The 16,720-nt window shown below is 40.8% G+C and overlaps 1 long non-coding RNA gene across 1 annotated transcript; it reads right to left on the minus strand.

Annotated features, from left to right (window-relative positions):
• Window positions 1-4,568: 4,568 nt before the first annotated feature.
• LOC148699879 (uncharacterized) lies at window positions 4,569-14,779 on the minus strand. Its single transcript, XR_015973434.2, has 2 exons — window positions 5,463-14,779; window positions 4,569-5,235 (listed from the first exon to the last, which is right to left on the minus strand). It is a non-coding gene; the product is annotated as an uncharacterized LOC148699879 (long non-coding RNA).
• Between the last annotated feature and the right edge of the window lie 1,941 nt (window positions 14,780-16,720).

Raw genomic sequence — 16,720 nt, forward strand, 5'->3', positions numbered from 1 at the left:
CATGATCTCAAACGATTTCCATAAACGCGTGACGAACGAGTAAGATGTAGAGCGAGAAGTGTAGACTAAACATCCAGGCATGATCTTCAGGACGTGCGATCTGTTACCACAAACCGTTGATCGACATGGCTGATTTCCTCGTTGATGAGTGATGACCCTCGCCTATATAAACTACTCCTAGAGGATCTTTTAGGTAAATGCTCTTAAGCCCTGGAAGCGCTTCTTTATTTTTTTGTGATGCCATTTTGCCGCTCTTATAATACCTCCATTGTTTTATGAGAATTAGTTTAACTCATGCATTAGAGAGTTCTCCGTCGAATACTCTCTAGCAAAAAGATATTCTGATTTTTGTTGTTTCAGATCGAATCCCACGTTGGAGTGAAGATCCGAGCAAGATCTTTATCATTTAAGGCCACCTCAAAAGCAATAAGTATCAGAGCTATCATCACCCAAGCACAGCAACCGTTGAGTCATAGTTTAACCAACCTTCCCAATCTGAACAACCGACAATCCAATCCGAATGCTCCAATAGTCCAACCAGCTCAGCATTTTGGTCGGAGTTGTGCCAATAGCATCTATCACTCCTCTTGGAATATTATATCTCCTTGTTCTCTCATATAGGCTCCTCCTCAAGGAAAATTTTAAAAAGTGAAAACTGTTCAGGTTTCAATAGATGGTAATCCAGTAGTAAAGTCGAACCCGTCTGTTGGAGTCTGAACAAATTCAAGAACTACTAAATATGTAAATGTTAATAAATCAAATAACATGTCATCTTAGTATTTTTTGATGTATTATTCTTTGTCCTATTTATTTGATGTATCATTCTTTTCCCAAAAAAGATAAAAAAAAATATAACCTCTGCCGCTCGCCTCTCTCTTCTCTCTCTCCCTGTGCCAGCGGCCATGGAAGCGAAGCCCTCATTCCCCTCTTCCTCTTCCCTTGGCAAACAGCAATCTGAACCTAGAGACGGCTAGTCTAGCGTGCCTCCCTGATCCACTAATCAAAGTGAATTCTAATGCATTAATTTCTTATTTTGATCGTGGAAATTGGGATAGATCGAGGAACCGGAATTTTTGGAACTGCGAAAACTTAGAAGTTATCGGTTAATTATTTAAATTAGCAAGAATTTTATTTCTAAATTTTATTATGTCGGATATTATTTTTTTTAAGTTAGCAAAATGCATTAGGTGGGCTACCAGACCGGGCTGACATATTACACTACTAAAGAGGTAAGAATTCTTCGACACGATCTCCAGCATGATTATAAATATTTATGTATGTGTGTGCGGTGTTTGATGTTCTTTTGACATTGTATGGTTTATTATGTGAACTATTTTTGTAAAGCATGATATTGGATTAATGTCTGCATATAGTTAGCATGTTGTGTGAAATAACTCTATGATAAAGTTGAAATACTACATAATGACATAATTGGAAAAATAAAATGGGTGCATGAGGACTAACTGGTTAGGACAGAAACGTGACATGTGTAATTTGTCAGCTTTGGCTGGGTTGCAGTATTATGAGTGTTTATGACCAAAAATGAAAATTTGGTGTGTGGTGGCCAGTAGTCGCAGGCAGAGTCATGGTTGTTGGTAGTTCAATGTCGGGGAAATCTAGCATTAGAGCTAGCCAGATGGCGACAAAAATATAATGTATCAGCTTCGAACTGAGATATAGTATTATGATATTACTGTCCATGGGCAGAGTCATGATCGTGGATAGTCCAGTACCAAAATATCAATGATCAAGTAAATATGAACATTTATTTTATTGTTGAGTTGGTGGTAGGAGCGGCCCAATATATTTAGGAGCCTAAGGCCGTTTTGTCTTTGAGATCTTTCCTGCAGTGGGCCGGCTTAAGGCATTCACATGAGGGTCTTTTTTCTTTTCATTTTGTCTTTGAGGTCTTTTCTGCGGTGGGCCTTCTTTGAGCCGGAGCCTTTGACGACCGCCTCAGTCGCCTAAGGGTTGGGCCGGCCCTGGTTAGTGGTGTGTGATATACATACCGATGCTCCCAATTAGCTATGGCAGTGAGAGCATATGGAAATGAAAGGATATACGAGCATTTAATTGAAAAACAATAGATGCTGTGCAAGTCTAAATAGAAGGTATTGGTGGTCTAAACCAGTTTTGGTTTTACTGTGGAATTTGTCTCAATTTCACATGATCCTTTCCTCCCAATTCTTGTAACCCTTAACACCCCACTTTTACTCTTTAACCTGTTTTCCCCCAAATTTTTTTATGTTCTTGTTATACACTATCTTCTTTGTTCATTTGAAGGTGTATTTTTTGTTAAAAAAAGGAGTCTCTAAAACACCTAACAGGTGGATTCATGGTTGCGTGCTTCAGGATTAATGGAGGCCCAAGAGATTGAACAGAGACTCAAGTAATTTGTGTCATAATAGTGATATTATCATAAATGTACTTGCCTTCCTTTCTATAGAGTGAATCCGATGTAGGCTGGTACTTGTAAGGACTAGGGAAGCTGGCCGTGCGAGGTTAATGTGTGAGCCAAAAAGAGTTAACCTAAATGGGTGATGGAAGTGATGCATCCAAGTAGGAGATAACCTGGGGTATGCAATATTGCTAGAATAAACCTGCTAGGGACCCCTATCAAGGCCTCTCTTATCCTAGAGGGGAATTAAGATTTTTCTAGAATTTTTTTAAAAAGTAATATTTAGGATTTTTATAATAGTAATTGAAGCAGGAAGAAAAAGAAAATAACTAGAAAATTAATTCAATTGGAATGCTAATCTAAGAGTAAGAAAGCAAGAAGACCTAAGTACTAAAGCTAACTAGAAGGCAAAATTTAAACAAGATAACTAGGATGATTAGGTGGAGTCTTATTAACCGAATCTCTTGATCCAACTAGGGTTGCACCAGTTTTCGATTGGATATTTTGTAAATCCACCTGTGAGGACCCATGCGGGCGTATGTTTAGTCTTCATATCGGTTATTCGCTAGGTACATCTTGGATACTTATACATGATCAAAGAACCTAAATAATACCTTCCGACTAGCCATTTTGGGCGAGGTCCTAAGTTATTACAAATGGTATCTGAGCAGACCTGGCCTATAATCTATATGGACTAGGAGATACTGTAGCATGGATCCATTGGGGCTGACCACATACCGATCATGATGTTTGTGATTAGATTTAAATGGATTTCGACTCGTAGCCTGACAAGGATGTCAAGGCTTGAACAGAGAAAATATGTGAGGATCTGTGCAGGCATATGTTTAGTCCCATATCGATTATTCGCTGGGTAGATCTTAGATACTTATATATGAACAAGGAACCCAAATAATATCTTTCGGCTAGTCATTTTAGGTGAGGTCCTGTATTATGACACCACCAATGTAGGACCGACTTCATATAGTGCCTTTCAAAACCAAGCTAGAAGAAGAGCCTTCGAGTTGCATGAAAGTTACTATGGAATCACATCATAGCGAGATGGTTACACCACCACGAACTCTCACAAAGAGAACTCAAAAACATCAATTCTATTTACTATGATCAAAAAAAGAGGAGTAAGGGGATATTTATCGTCTCATAGAGCTTTTATGTTTACTGAAATTTGTGGAAGCTCTTAGAACTCGATTACAACTTGAATAACTTGTAAAAGAAAAGTTCTAGAAGCAAATTTTTCCCACCTTAAGGACTCATCTAAGTGCCAAGAATAGTGAGTGTTGCTTAAATGTGAAGATTGTACCTTCTACACTCTCATTTTCAGCTTTGAACCTGTTAGGTAAAAACATGTGACATCGTTGAGATGGAGCCGCCCACTAATCCTTCCAAAACTAATAAACTAGTGAGAGAGATTGAAAGACCCCTTATAGCGGCCAATGATAGAGAAAGCAGCTTGGTCTCTTCTGCTTGATTGATGTTTCCATTTGAAATTAATTAATACATTTGCCTGAGAAACTTGAAGAAAGGAAGAGCATCTCCATATTATATAGTTTGAAACTGATCAATAGGAGCATCAAAAACAGTAGCGGCTTTGAATAGGGATGCAGATTATTTTGAGGGGGTTTATCTTCCCTATCATACGTATGCTGTTTGACTGCAGTGGTGTGTGGATTTCTGAAAAGAAAGCAGCTGATTGTTTAGGGAAAATGAGTGTGGAAAATGGTGTAGAAAAGACAGATTTATTTGAATTTATTTTGATAGGCATCGTCGTGGTAGCTTTTAAATATGCTTTATTTATATTATTCAGTGAGTCTTGATGCAACGATAAGATTACTCCATTGTGACAGAGACGGTGTATTGCACCATTTAGTAGATCTACTATACACCATGCAGGGAAACCATACATAAACACTATGAGCAAATGAACAGAATGACGCAATTGCGCAAGCATGCAGGTAAACAGCACAGCAACATGACACCCCACCCCACTGCAGACCCTGCAACCAAAAACAGATGACTCATTGGCTCATTGCACAAGCATGTGAAGTCGCGCAAATAAAATCAACAGTTAAATAAAATCGTTCCACAAATGTTAACAATATATACTCATCAAGGGAATAAAATTGAATTTGTTAAATCATTTATAACCAGAAGATTTTATCAAGTTCAGCATGTTTTCTTCTTCTTCTTCTTTTTGAAGCTAAAGGAGGCAATTGCCACCCAAAATTTGTTCAATAGGAGAAATATACAAATAAAGGAGATTGCACAAAAGAGAGAAGAAAGAGCAACTATGGGTTCCATAAGCATTCTGAACCTTTTGAAGTTTCAGCTACATCAATCCGAAGGAGCTGATGCGGATGATACTTCAGTTCAGATTACAAAGCAAGAACATCCAACAAAACATGGGCCAAGAACAAACCCAAAACCGCTACAGAGGGCGAAAACTCTCCAAAAAACTCCTGTGTAGAAACTCAACAAGAGCTCTGAGCAGCAGATAGAGAAAGACGAAGAGAAGCAGCAGGTCGACCTTCCGGATATGAAAAGAAGCATCAAACAGTCTTAAGGCATCCCAAAGGGTCTCATACGTCTGAAAAACCCTGCAGGCCTCAGTATGAGATTTGCAAACATGGAAGTGAAGCTGGCCAGATGAGAATCTTCCAAGCAACTGTCTTGGCTGAAGATGACTTGCCAAGAAAGATCCTCGAATTTCTTTCATACCAACAACCTCAAGTAAAAGCCGTCATCAACATCCGAATGGTCTGTCTGGAGGATGGAGGAACAGCGAAGAACTAAGTTGGAGGAGGTTGTGGGAACACCATGACCTATGAAAATTCAAAAAAAGCCAACCAGATCTTTGTGACGAAGGATAAGAAATGAAGAGATAGTTAGTAGTAGATTCACAACCCTCATCACAAAAACACACAGCCGCCACTTTGGAAGCGCAAATAATCTTCCAAAAAGATTTTGCAATGGGCCAAGTAAGCCCTCTGTGAGATAAAACTTTGTACAGAAATAAGGTAGAGAAGGTGCCGATTTTAGAGAGGCAAACCTTTTTCCCAGTTGACTTTGCAAGAGAGGCCACTTCCCGAAATAAAGCCTTTCGAAAGAAAGAACCTACGGATCTTGTCAAGATTTCGAATCACCCAGCTCGATCGGAAGCTTAAATAGAGACATGTAATAGACTGGATGGGAAGAAAGAAAAGCATTAACAAGTGTCAATCTTCCTCCAAAAGAGAGTGAGCTTGCCCTTCCAAGCAGCAAGCTTGGATTCGAATTGATGAAGCAAAGGCAACCGGTCTGATTTTAATAACTTTCCGGATTTCAAATGAAGCCTTAGATAATTGGAAGGGAAGGAAGAATTGCTGCAATTAAGCCAAGATGCACCATCTTCCATCAGAGAGTTAGATGGTTCAATAATAGCCACACTGCCTTTTTGGAAATTGATAGCATTAGCAGGGCTGGAAATAAGTTCACAAAAGAATAGAGAACGATTTTCAGGATAGCAGCATAATCTTCTCCAGCTTTTGCAAACATGAGTGTGTCGCCGAAGCAATTTATGGCCACCACCACCACACAAAGCAGCCCTATTTAGCATTGTGCTTGAAGTATCAGCAGTAAGGATGAACAAGTGAGGAGAAAGAGGGTATTTTCTCAAGGGATCCAATTGCCTTGGTTACCATGAACACAAACTGCTATTTCTGAGGATGGTAGCAGATTCCTAATCCAACCCCCCCATATCAACAGGAAGCTTCTAAATCCAAGAATATTGAGTAGATAGTCCAGATTGACCTTATCGAAAGCTTTTGGAAAGTCGAATTTGCAGATTAGACTGGCCTCAAAATCTCTTTTAGATTGATATATTACCTCATAGGCATAGAAGACATTATCAAGAATCGACCTACCATTAATAAAGGCAGATTGTGCAAGATCGATCAGAGTGTTTAAAAAAGGTTTGAGACGGGAAGCCAGGACTTTGGTGATAATTTTTATGCAGCTACATATCAAGTTAATTAGCCTGTAGTCCAAAGGGGAGGCAGTAGCTTCCTTCTTGGGAATGGGAGTTAGAAAAGCATAATTTAGCTAGCCAAATCAATGTTTTTTTTTGCATGGAGCTACTGGAAGAGAGCGACTAAATTTGGGACGATGAGGTCCTAAAACATCTGAAAAAAATACATTGTAAAACCATCGGAACCGGGGCTCGTCCCCTTTGAAGCTGAACACAACCTCCTTGATCTCCTCGAGACTAGGGTTAAGATCGATGAAAGGTTTTGACGGTTTGTCAATAAGATCTTTGAAGTAATAGGTAAAGGCATTGAGGATCTAATCAAGGTAAAGAAGAGTTTGACCAGCCCAATTGAGATGAGAGACCCAATTGAATTTCTTGTGATAATTGGCTACCTTATGGAAGAAGCTAGTATCATTCAACTTTGGCATGCTGCTTCCAATAAATTTCCCATCTTTGCAAAATTGTAATAGTCGGGCTCTCCGTTGATTTCTTTCTATGGTAGAAAGGGGGGACGGCTGTTCTTTATGATCGAGATCTTGAATTTTTAGAGAGAAGATCAGATTTTATGGTGGTGGAAGATCTCCTTACATTAGCGCTCCATTCAGAAAGAGCAATTCTGGTTTCCAGAGCTTCAGAACCAGGTTAGTGGAAGCATCATTGGTGGGAGAAATAGAGTCCAAGCATCAGCCAAAATATTAAGAAGAGCTGTTAAAAAGCCAACTTGGATCGAATCTAAAGAACCTTCTTTTAGGGGCCAAATTTAAGATAGCTACGTTGATGTTGCTTGGGTTGGCCAGAGGAATCTGGGGTTCTCATCCCGCTCACGTAGTGTCCAAATGTGTTCTTGTCTCCTGGGAGCCCCCACACTCTGGCAATACTCAAGAAGGTAGTTACTGCGGTGCCAGCTTTGTTATCAGAGATCAGTAAGCCAGACTAGTAGCGGTTGAGAGGCGGCATATCTTCGATCAGTCTGTCGACAGCACCGAGTTGAAAGCAGTATGGGAGGAAGTATCTTATGCAAGACGAGTGCTGGGGGCAGACCGCATTATCCTCGAGGGGACTTCGCTAGGGCGATCGAGGAGATCCAGAGAATCGGGAGTGCTAATGGGAGAATGCGACTGCTCTATGATATTCGTTGTCTCCTAGGCAAATACATTTCCCATCGCGTCTCTCATGCTTACAGAGTGGCCAACAGTGCAACATATTGGGTGGTCACCTATGCGGCTCATCATTCAGACGATTTCATCTGGGTGGATCAGGTTTCTATCTCGACTCCTTTGCAGTCTATTTTGCTTTCTAACTTTTTAGGCAAGTCTTACACCCATTATGTGTGAACTGCTGATGTACCCAAAAAAAATAAAAAATACAAAATAAAAAATAAAAAGAAGAAGAAGAAGAAGAATTAAGGGATCGTGGGGAGGGGGACTCAAGTTTGGAGACTTGGATTCCAACAATACAATAGTCTGAAGCACGCCAAAAGAGAAGACACACTCAGGAGATGACAGCCAGAGTAAAAGAATTTTTGGGGATGGAAACTAGATCAGAGTTTGAAAGAAAAGATTAAGCATACCCATCATCTCTGGCGTCTTTTGCTCTCTCTTCTTCCAGTCCCACTCGTCTCCTCCGCCATCCTCGTAGAAAAAGGAGTGGGAGGAAGGGAAGAGATGAAGAGAAGAAAAAGATCTTTCCCTGTTACATTAAGAAACAACCATAGCCCACCTTTTATAAGAGGAAGGTGGCTATCGTATACAGTTACAACGGTTATATTACAATAGCTATAGTGTCATGTCATATACAGTCATGTCACTAACTAAGTTAATGTACAGCTTAGCAAAAGCTAAGCTAACATCCTCCCTCAAACTCAAGATGGGAGTGAAGATGTAATCTTGAGTTTGTGAACCAAATCACGATGATGCCCGGGTGGATGTGCCTTCGTAAAGATATCAGCAACCTGATCCGTAGAAGTAACATATATCAACTGAAGAGTACCTTGCTTGATATGATGCCGAATGAAGTGACAATCTATCTCAATATGCTTTGTTCGCTCATGAAACACAACGTTACGAGCAATCTGCATGGCACTTACATTATCACAATGAAAAGGGGAACTACTAGTCATAGGAACACCCATATCATGCAGTAGCCATCGAAGCCACAAGAACTCAGAAGTAGTATCTTCCAGTGCACGATACTCAGCCTCTGTACTGGAGCGAGAGACAACCGTTTGTTTCTTACTTTTTCAAGAGATAAGAGATGACCCAAACAAGAAACAATAGCCTATGATAGAACGGCGATCTGTAGGATTTTCAGCCCAATCAGCATCAAAATAGGTTTGTATATCTAAAGTGGAGTAGGCTGAGAAATTAAAGCCATGAAACAATGTACCCTTAACTAACCGAAGAATATGTAAGACTGTTGCATAGTGTGTAGAGCATAGAGCATGCATAAACTGACTAACCAAGGTGATTGTATGAGAAATGTCTGGGCGTGTCATAGTCAAGTAGATGAGATTGCCAACTAACTGCTGATATAGAGTCACATTTGTCAATGATTCACCATCTGTGGGAAGAAGCTTAGCATTCATTTTTAGAGGACCATCCACAGTTTTGCTATTTGTCAACCCAGCACGAGATATCAACTTGGAAGCATACTTAGCATGTGAAAAATAGTAGTCATCTAAGCTGGATGTCACCTCGAGACCAAGAAAGTAGTTGAGGGATCCTACATCCTTCATCTCAAACTGCTATCCAAGAAACTGCTGAAGTGTATGAATCCCTAACATGTCATTTTCCGTAATAACCATATTATCCACATATAGCAAGAGAAGAACAATACCAGTCTCAGATCGGCGAAGAAAGAGTGTAGAGTCAAATGCACTAGGAGTGAAACATTGTTGAATGAGGACTAAACTGAACTTAGAAAACCAAGCCCAAGGAGATTGTTTGAGGCCTTAAAGCGCCTTTCGAAAACGACAAACCTTTTCCTATGGATGAGCAAGACCTGAAGGAGGTTGTAGGTACACTTCCTTGGCTAAATCACCATTGAGAAAAGTATTCTTAACATCCATCTGATGCATCTTCCATTGCTTGACAGCTGCAACTGTAAGTACGAAATGAAAAGTGGTAAGACATGCAACTGAAGAAAAAGTCTCCTCATAGTCAATACCATACTTCTGTGTGAATCCTCGAGCCACTAGACGAACTTTGTAGCATTCCACTGAACCATCAGCTCGAGTCATGATCTTATACACCCACTTACATCCTACTGCAGTCTTTCCAGGAGGCAAGTCAGTCAGGTCCTATATATGCGTATCATGAAGAGCTTGGAGTTCATCGGCCTTCTGCCAAAGAGGATTAGAACTGGCCTCTCAATAATTGTGAGGCTCATAGAGCGGCGAAGCATAAAAACAGTGATAATCATTGATATGAGATAGGATGGTCTTACCCTACTAGAGCGGCGAAGGGTAGTATTGAGAAAAGGCTCGGATCATCCGGTTGTGATGATCGGATCAGTGGATGGTCCAGACCCAGTGGAGTCGATCATTGAGAGATTTCCTGATAAGCTCCCATCACCTGCAACTGAAAAGGGGTCTGGGAAGAGATCAAAAGTGGGATTATTAAAGATAGGAGAATACTGAGGAGGACCCGTGGAGAGCAGAGAAATGCTAGTATATATTTTGTGTTCCCAAAATTGAACATATCGGGATATACGAAGTCGCTTGGCAATAGGATCATAACAACGATAACTTTTAAGTTCAATACCATAACCAAGAAAATAGCAGAGACGTGAGCGTGGTTCAAGTTTAGTACACTTATGTGAAGGAAGCAGAACAAAACAGATGCAACCAAAAACTTTTAGAAAAGAGTAATCAGGAACCTTCTCATAAAGAACCTCATATAGTGATTTATTTGAGATCGTGGGAGAAAGTACCCGATTGATGGTATAGACTGCTGTAAGAGCAGCCTCTCCCCAGAAAGACTCAGGTAAGGTAGCAGAAAGAAGAAGGGACCTAACAGTATCCAAGATGTGTCGATGCTTTCGTTCGGCACGACTATTCTGCTGAGAGATGTAAGGACAAGAATGATGGAATATTGTTCCATCTTATTTAAGTACTTTCATAAATGAGGTAGAGGTATATTTCATGACTTTGTCACCACGAAAAATTTTTATGGGTCGACCAAACTGGGTTTTAACCATCTGCTGAAAATCATGAAAAGTGTCAAGTAATTCAGAGCGATCAGGTAAAAGATAAAACCATATATATCGTGAGTAGTTATCAATAAACAACACAAAATATTGTGATCCTTCTTTAGTCGCAGCAGGAGCAGGTCTCCAAATATCAGAGTGTATCAAATCAAAAGATGCGGTGGAGAAAGAAATATTTTTATTAAAGGGCAGAGCATTTTGTTTACCTAATTGACTGGAGATACAATCAAAAAGTTGAAAGTTAACTTTTTCCAAATAACCGCTCGAAGCCAAAGACTGGACACGAGACAAGGAAACATGTCCCAAACGAGAATGCCAAAGACTCGAGGAGATAGCAGCAACTGATGAAATAGGACTAGAGCTAGGTACATGTAATGATATGAGCTCAAATTGACAACCAACTTTACGCCAGATTCCAACGAGGTGACCCGTTTTCTGATCCTGCACATCACAACCTTTGTCAGTAAAGGTTACCTTAAGGCCATGTTCCACAAGTTGACCAACAGACAGCAAATTAAGAGATAGTTTTGGAATAAGATATGTATTTGGTAAAGACAAGGTAGAAGTAGAGATAGAACGACGTGGCTAACAGTAATATGGGAGCCATTAGCAGTGTAAATAACGGAAACATGATTCAAGTTAGTTTCCAAGGAAACTAAAGAGGGATCAGAGGTAATGTGATTACAACATGCGGAGTCAATGACCCAAGAGGAAGGTTTACCTGAGGTGGTAGAGAGAGTAGTGCGAGATAGAACCTGATGACCTATTGCCTCAATATCTATTGTAGTAATGGATGAAGTGGGTATAGAAGAAGAAGATGCAAATGCTGACGAACCAGTAGAAGCAACAACCGCAGTCCAATGTGATAAGGCCATTTGGGCTTTCTGAACAGCTTTCTCCTTCGCTTGTTTTTTTCTACACTCTAAGATCTTATAGCCTATTTTGCCATAATGGAAACACCGTTTCTGAAATTTACTAGATTTTTCTTCAGAAAGAATAAAGTGAGTGGGTAAAATACCTGCTGATATGGCCATAACTATATCAATAAAAGAACCTCTTTTTTTTATTTCTGATGTCCTTCCTCTCTCAGCACGTAGCATCTTGAACAAAAAGAGATCAGTCACAAAAAGTCACATCGATAGTGTCAAGAGAGAGGGGGGAGGTGTGGGATGGGAAGGTCTGCGATGGGCTACTGATCGGGAGAAGAAGTGTTGGCTTCTCTCTCACTCTTTCCTTTCTGCCAACGCCTTGGCCAAAATAAAGCCCTCTTTCTCTCCCTTCTGCGATGGGATGGCTAGGGCTCGTTTGGTTCGCAGAAAAAGAAGGAAGGGAAGTATGATCAACGAAAAAGTAATTAGATACCTCTTATTTGGTTAGAATTTTTAAAGAAGAAAGACGAAAAAGTTGTATTTCCATTGAAATATAATTTCCACGTTTCATGAAAAAGTCTTTTTCATGAGAAACATCGAAAAGTTATTTTTCCGTGAGCCAAAAAATACTTTATTTTTATTTTTGTCCAAAAAAGTCCTTCAGCATTAAAGACCTAACTTTTATTAAGGGTACAATAAAAATTACACATAACTTTTATAGAAAAGTGGATGATCAACCAAACATAAGCACTCTGAAAACCTGTTACTTTTTCATTTTCAGCCAAACATATCAAAAGTACTTTTTCAGGCATCCTTTTTGAAGAAATCTACGTCCCTGAAATTATATTTCTAGGAGGAAAAAAAAGCTTTCCATATGAACCAAACGAGCCCATAGGAATCTTCTTAGAGGGAGAGAAGATCGTCGCGGGACCGAGATCAGGCCACGACCGATGGACGGTGACGCACGGTGGTGGCGGCGCGAGCGAGGGTGGTGGCTTGGCAGAGATCCTCTATCTAGCCGTGGACAGCGCCGGCAGAGCTGCAGTGGCGTGCGACGGCTCCTCCCCTCCTTGCTCTGGTCGCGAACAGTGACGGGCCGTGCGGACGGCAAGGCACACGGCGGCGGTGACGAAGCATGCGTGGGGGGGGGGGGGGGGGGGGGGGGGTGTTTCTCTCCTTGCTCGGGACACGGCCACAGTTGGCTGATGGCTCGAGGAGGTCCTCTTCGCTGGATCGCGGGGCACGAGGTCGGTGCTCTCAGCGGCGGACCCACATAGGAATAGGAAGGGCTCCTCTCCTCCGGAGCCGACAACAGACGGGCTTCTCCAATCTGGCAGACTTCTCCACTCAGACGGCGAACGAACTCCTCACTGCCGCGGTCGACCGGTCCTCCATGGGAACCGCCGCAAGAAAGGAATCTCAGGAGGTACATGCGACGGGGAAGGAAAGGTATGCATGTGTTAGATATTTGATAGAATGTCACAAAGAAGGGAAATACACTCCGAAGCAGGGTTAGACGTGCCAGATCCCGACTATCCTGGCAATGCCTGCCGTCGCTGAAGAAGAAGTGCCCGGCAGTAGCCTACGAGAAAGAGAGATCCAAAGAAAAGAACTGCCTTAGGATCTCTGAGGCTCTGATACCATGTAGAAAAAAAAGGAGGAGAGGAATAGATGAAGAGAAAAAAAGATCCTTCCTTGCTACATTAGGAAACAACCATAGCCCACCTTTTATAAGGGGAAGGTGGCCATCATATACAGTTACAATAGCTATATTACCACGGCTATAATGCCAGGTCATGTACAATCATGTCACTAACTAAGTTAATGTATTGCTAAGCTAACAATCCTGAACCACTTGTCTTCGAAGTCTTGTAGAAGGGAGAGGTCTGAAGGGGAGGAAGGCACTGCTCAGATCAATCTCAACGCAAGAAGAATAGAGCATGCGACTGAAAACCACATTCAACTTAATAGGAATGAACTTCAAATTCTCGCAGAGGATGGCAATGGGAATGAAATCCTGATCCAAGGTAGATGTAGAAAAAACCCTATCGAGAACTCCACAGCCTGAGAAAATACGCCTTACCGAGTTGAGGTTTTTACAGAAGAAGGGGAGGCTCGAGATACGGATCTGGACCCTCAGACCCAGCCTAACAGAGCTATTTCCTTGATGAACGATCCACGGGGATATGGAGAAGGAGAAATTAGGAATGTAATACACACACACACACACACACCCCTTCTAGGGCAGCTTGTAGCACATCCTTCCTGCTAGGAAATGGGATGAGGAACCGATTGGGGGGCGAGAAAACGGGGATGGATCTGATGAAGACCCTTCACCAGTTGGGAGGAGAAGATGGGGTGGTCATTTAAGGTACAAACTTGAATGATTCCAAAACAAAAAGCTTCAACAAAGCGATCCCCGGCCTCCAGATCAGGCCTAGTGTCCACCTTGATGGAGGATCTGGGAGAGAATCAAGGAAGAGCGTTGCAGCTTTGGGAGGAATGGCCGATTCCTTTGCAGCAAAGACAACCTAATGCATTCCGGCAATCTTTTTTGAGATGGCCTTGCTCGCCGCATCGGAAGCGCGAGCCTCTCTTGATGGAAAATCTATGATTTTTTGGAGGAGGAAGAGGAGAGGAGGAGATATTTGGAGCCTCGCCAAGAATATTTGAACTTCAGCGGCGGTCGGGACTGTTGAAGTTTTAACTTAAAAAATAAAATTATTTTAAAAAATTAATATACTAATGTTATTTTCGTTTAACAATTTTAAAATTTTTATCGGATAATTTTTTTTTATAAAAGAATTACAGCTCTATCGAAAAAAAAAAATGTTGGTTCCGATTTTCGTAAACACAGCATCTTCCGAAATACGGAGAAAGTCTATAAATAGGTGATGGTGAATCACAGTTTTAGGACAGTGATATTATATATTTTGACCAAAACTAGCCCTTTTCAATCTTTTAATTTTATTCTATTCAATTTTAGAGAGGGAAGTAATAGGGAGGTGTTTCCCTTAGAGGTGGGCAACGGGCCGTGCCGGGCCGGCCCGGCCCAGGCCCCCCAGGCCCAAAGACTAAACGGGCCGTGCCTGGCACGGCCCGCTTATGAAGCGGGCCGTGCCAGGCACGGCCTGTCCAGCACGGAAGGCCAGCCCGGCCCGGCCCCAGGCCCCTCTATTGGTGGGCCGGGCCGGGCACGGCACGCCACGGGCCGTGCCAGGCACGGCCCGCAACGGGCGCAAACGGGCCGTGCCAGGCACGGCCCGCAACGTCTCCAGACGGGCCGTGCCAGGCACGGCCCGTCTGGAGAGGGGGGAGGAAAATAGCCGTTTCCAACGGCTATTTTCGTGAAAATGACCCTTTTACCCCTCCCAACAGTCCAATAACGGCTGAATTGAGGGGTATTTTGGGGAAAAAAAATTTTTGGGCTTCTATAAATAGCCCATTCCTCCCTCATTCTCACCACACCAAACCTCTCATTCTCTCCTTCTCTACTGCTATTATTTCTCTCTTCAAAGTGCTCTTCTAGCAATTTAATTTTTAGTTTGTTCAAGTGCTACACAAGAGGAGGTTCCTGTTGAGAAGAGAAGGTCGCTTCTGTTGAGAGCACAAGAGGAAGCTCGGAATCTCGGCTCTGCCTCTGCCCTCCGACCCTCTACTCAATTCCTCCTTGCGGTTAGTTTTTATTTTTTGAATTAATCATAGATATGTCATCTTTTGAGGAAAGTCAGTTTGGCATTCCTGTTTCTGAGGGAGAAGAAACTAATCCCCAACCCCCTGTTCCTAGTTCCTCTAGAACTGGTGAACCGAAAGAAGGTCAAACCTCTTCTCGTAAGAGGACTAGTACTGTATGGAATGAATTTGATAGAGTTATGGTTGAGGGAGTCTGGAAAGCTAAATGTAAAAAATGTGCCAAACTTTATAGTTGTAGTAGTAGTGGGGGAACAGGGCATTTAAAAAGACATCAAGAGAGTCATAGGATGCATGATTCTCATGCTCAAACTCAAAGTACCCTTAATATACAAGGGGGATTACTTGTAGGTAATTTTGCATATAATCATGAAAATCAAAGAAAAGCACTTGTAAAATGGATAGTTAAGGATGAATTACCTTTTAGTTTATGTGAATCTTTTAATTTTGAAGAATATGTTCAATTAAACCTACAACCTGCTTACAAAAGAACTAGTAGGCGTACATTTAGAAGAGTAGCTATGACCAATTTTTTAGCAATGAAACAAAATTTAATTGAAACACTTTCTACTTTAAATGTAAAAATTTCATTAACTTCTGATATTTGGTCAGCATCTGTAGGTAGTAATTGTTTTATTGCCATTACTGCTCATTATATTGATAATGATTGGCAATTAAATAAACGTATTCTTGCTTTTCGTGCTTTTGATTTTCCACATTCTGGGCAACAAATTTCAAATATAATTTATCAAACTGCATGTTCATATAATATTAATGATAAAATTATGTCTATTACTTTTGATAATGCATCTAATAATAATTCTGCTGTTGTATTATTAAAAGACTCATTGCATCCCATATTAGATGGAAATTTACTGCATATTAGATGTGCATGTCATATCTTAAATCTTTCTGTTCAAGCTGGCATGGGCATGATTCAAGATGTGATTTCAAAAATTAGAAATGCAGTTTCTTTTATTCATGCTTCTAGATCAAGACTTCAAGAATTTAAGGAATTATGCATAAATCATAGTAAACGTTTTAAAAAATTTAAACTTGATGTAATTACTCGTTGGAACTCCACATATAGCATGATACATGATGCATACCCATATAAAAATTTATTAAGTGCATATATTAATGATCGTGGATTAGGATTTACATTGACTGAAACTGATTGGAATAAAGGAAAAATTTTGGAAGATTTTTTGCTTAGTTTTTATAATGCTACCAATGTTCTTTCTGGTATATATTACCCTACTTCATGTTCATTTTTACAACAAGCATATATAATTAGTCAAAAATTTGCAGAACATAGATATGATGATGTTTTAATGCCTATTATTGACCTAATGGAATCTAAATGGAATGAGTATTGGGACAGGATATGTCCTATGCATAACTTAGCTGCTGTATTTGATTCTAGAGTTAAATTAAATGGCGTGCTAATTTTACTTGATGCATACTCTGAAAATATGAATCAAGATGCTGAATCTGCTAAAGATGAGGTAAAAAAACTTCTTTATGATATTTATG

The sequence above is a fragment of the Phoenix dactylifera genome, chromosome 15 (genome assembly GCF_051530095.1).
Source record: "Phoenix dactylifera cultivar Ajwa chromosome 15, Ajwa_hap1_PhDact_Kaust_v1.1, whole genome shotgun sequence".
NCBI classification, from domain to species: domain Eukaryota; kingdom Viridiplantae; phylum Streptophyta; class Magnoliopsida; order Arecales; family Arecaceae; genus Phoenix; species Phoenix dactylifera.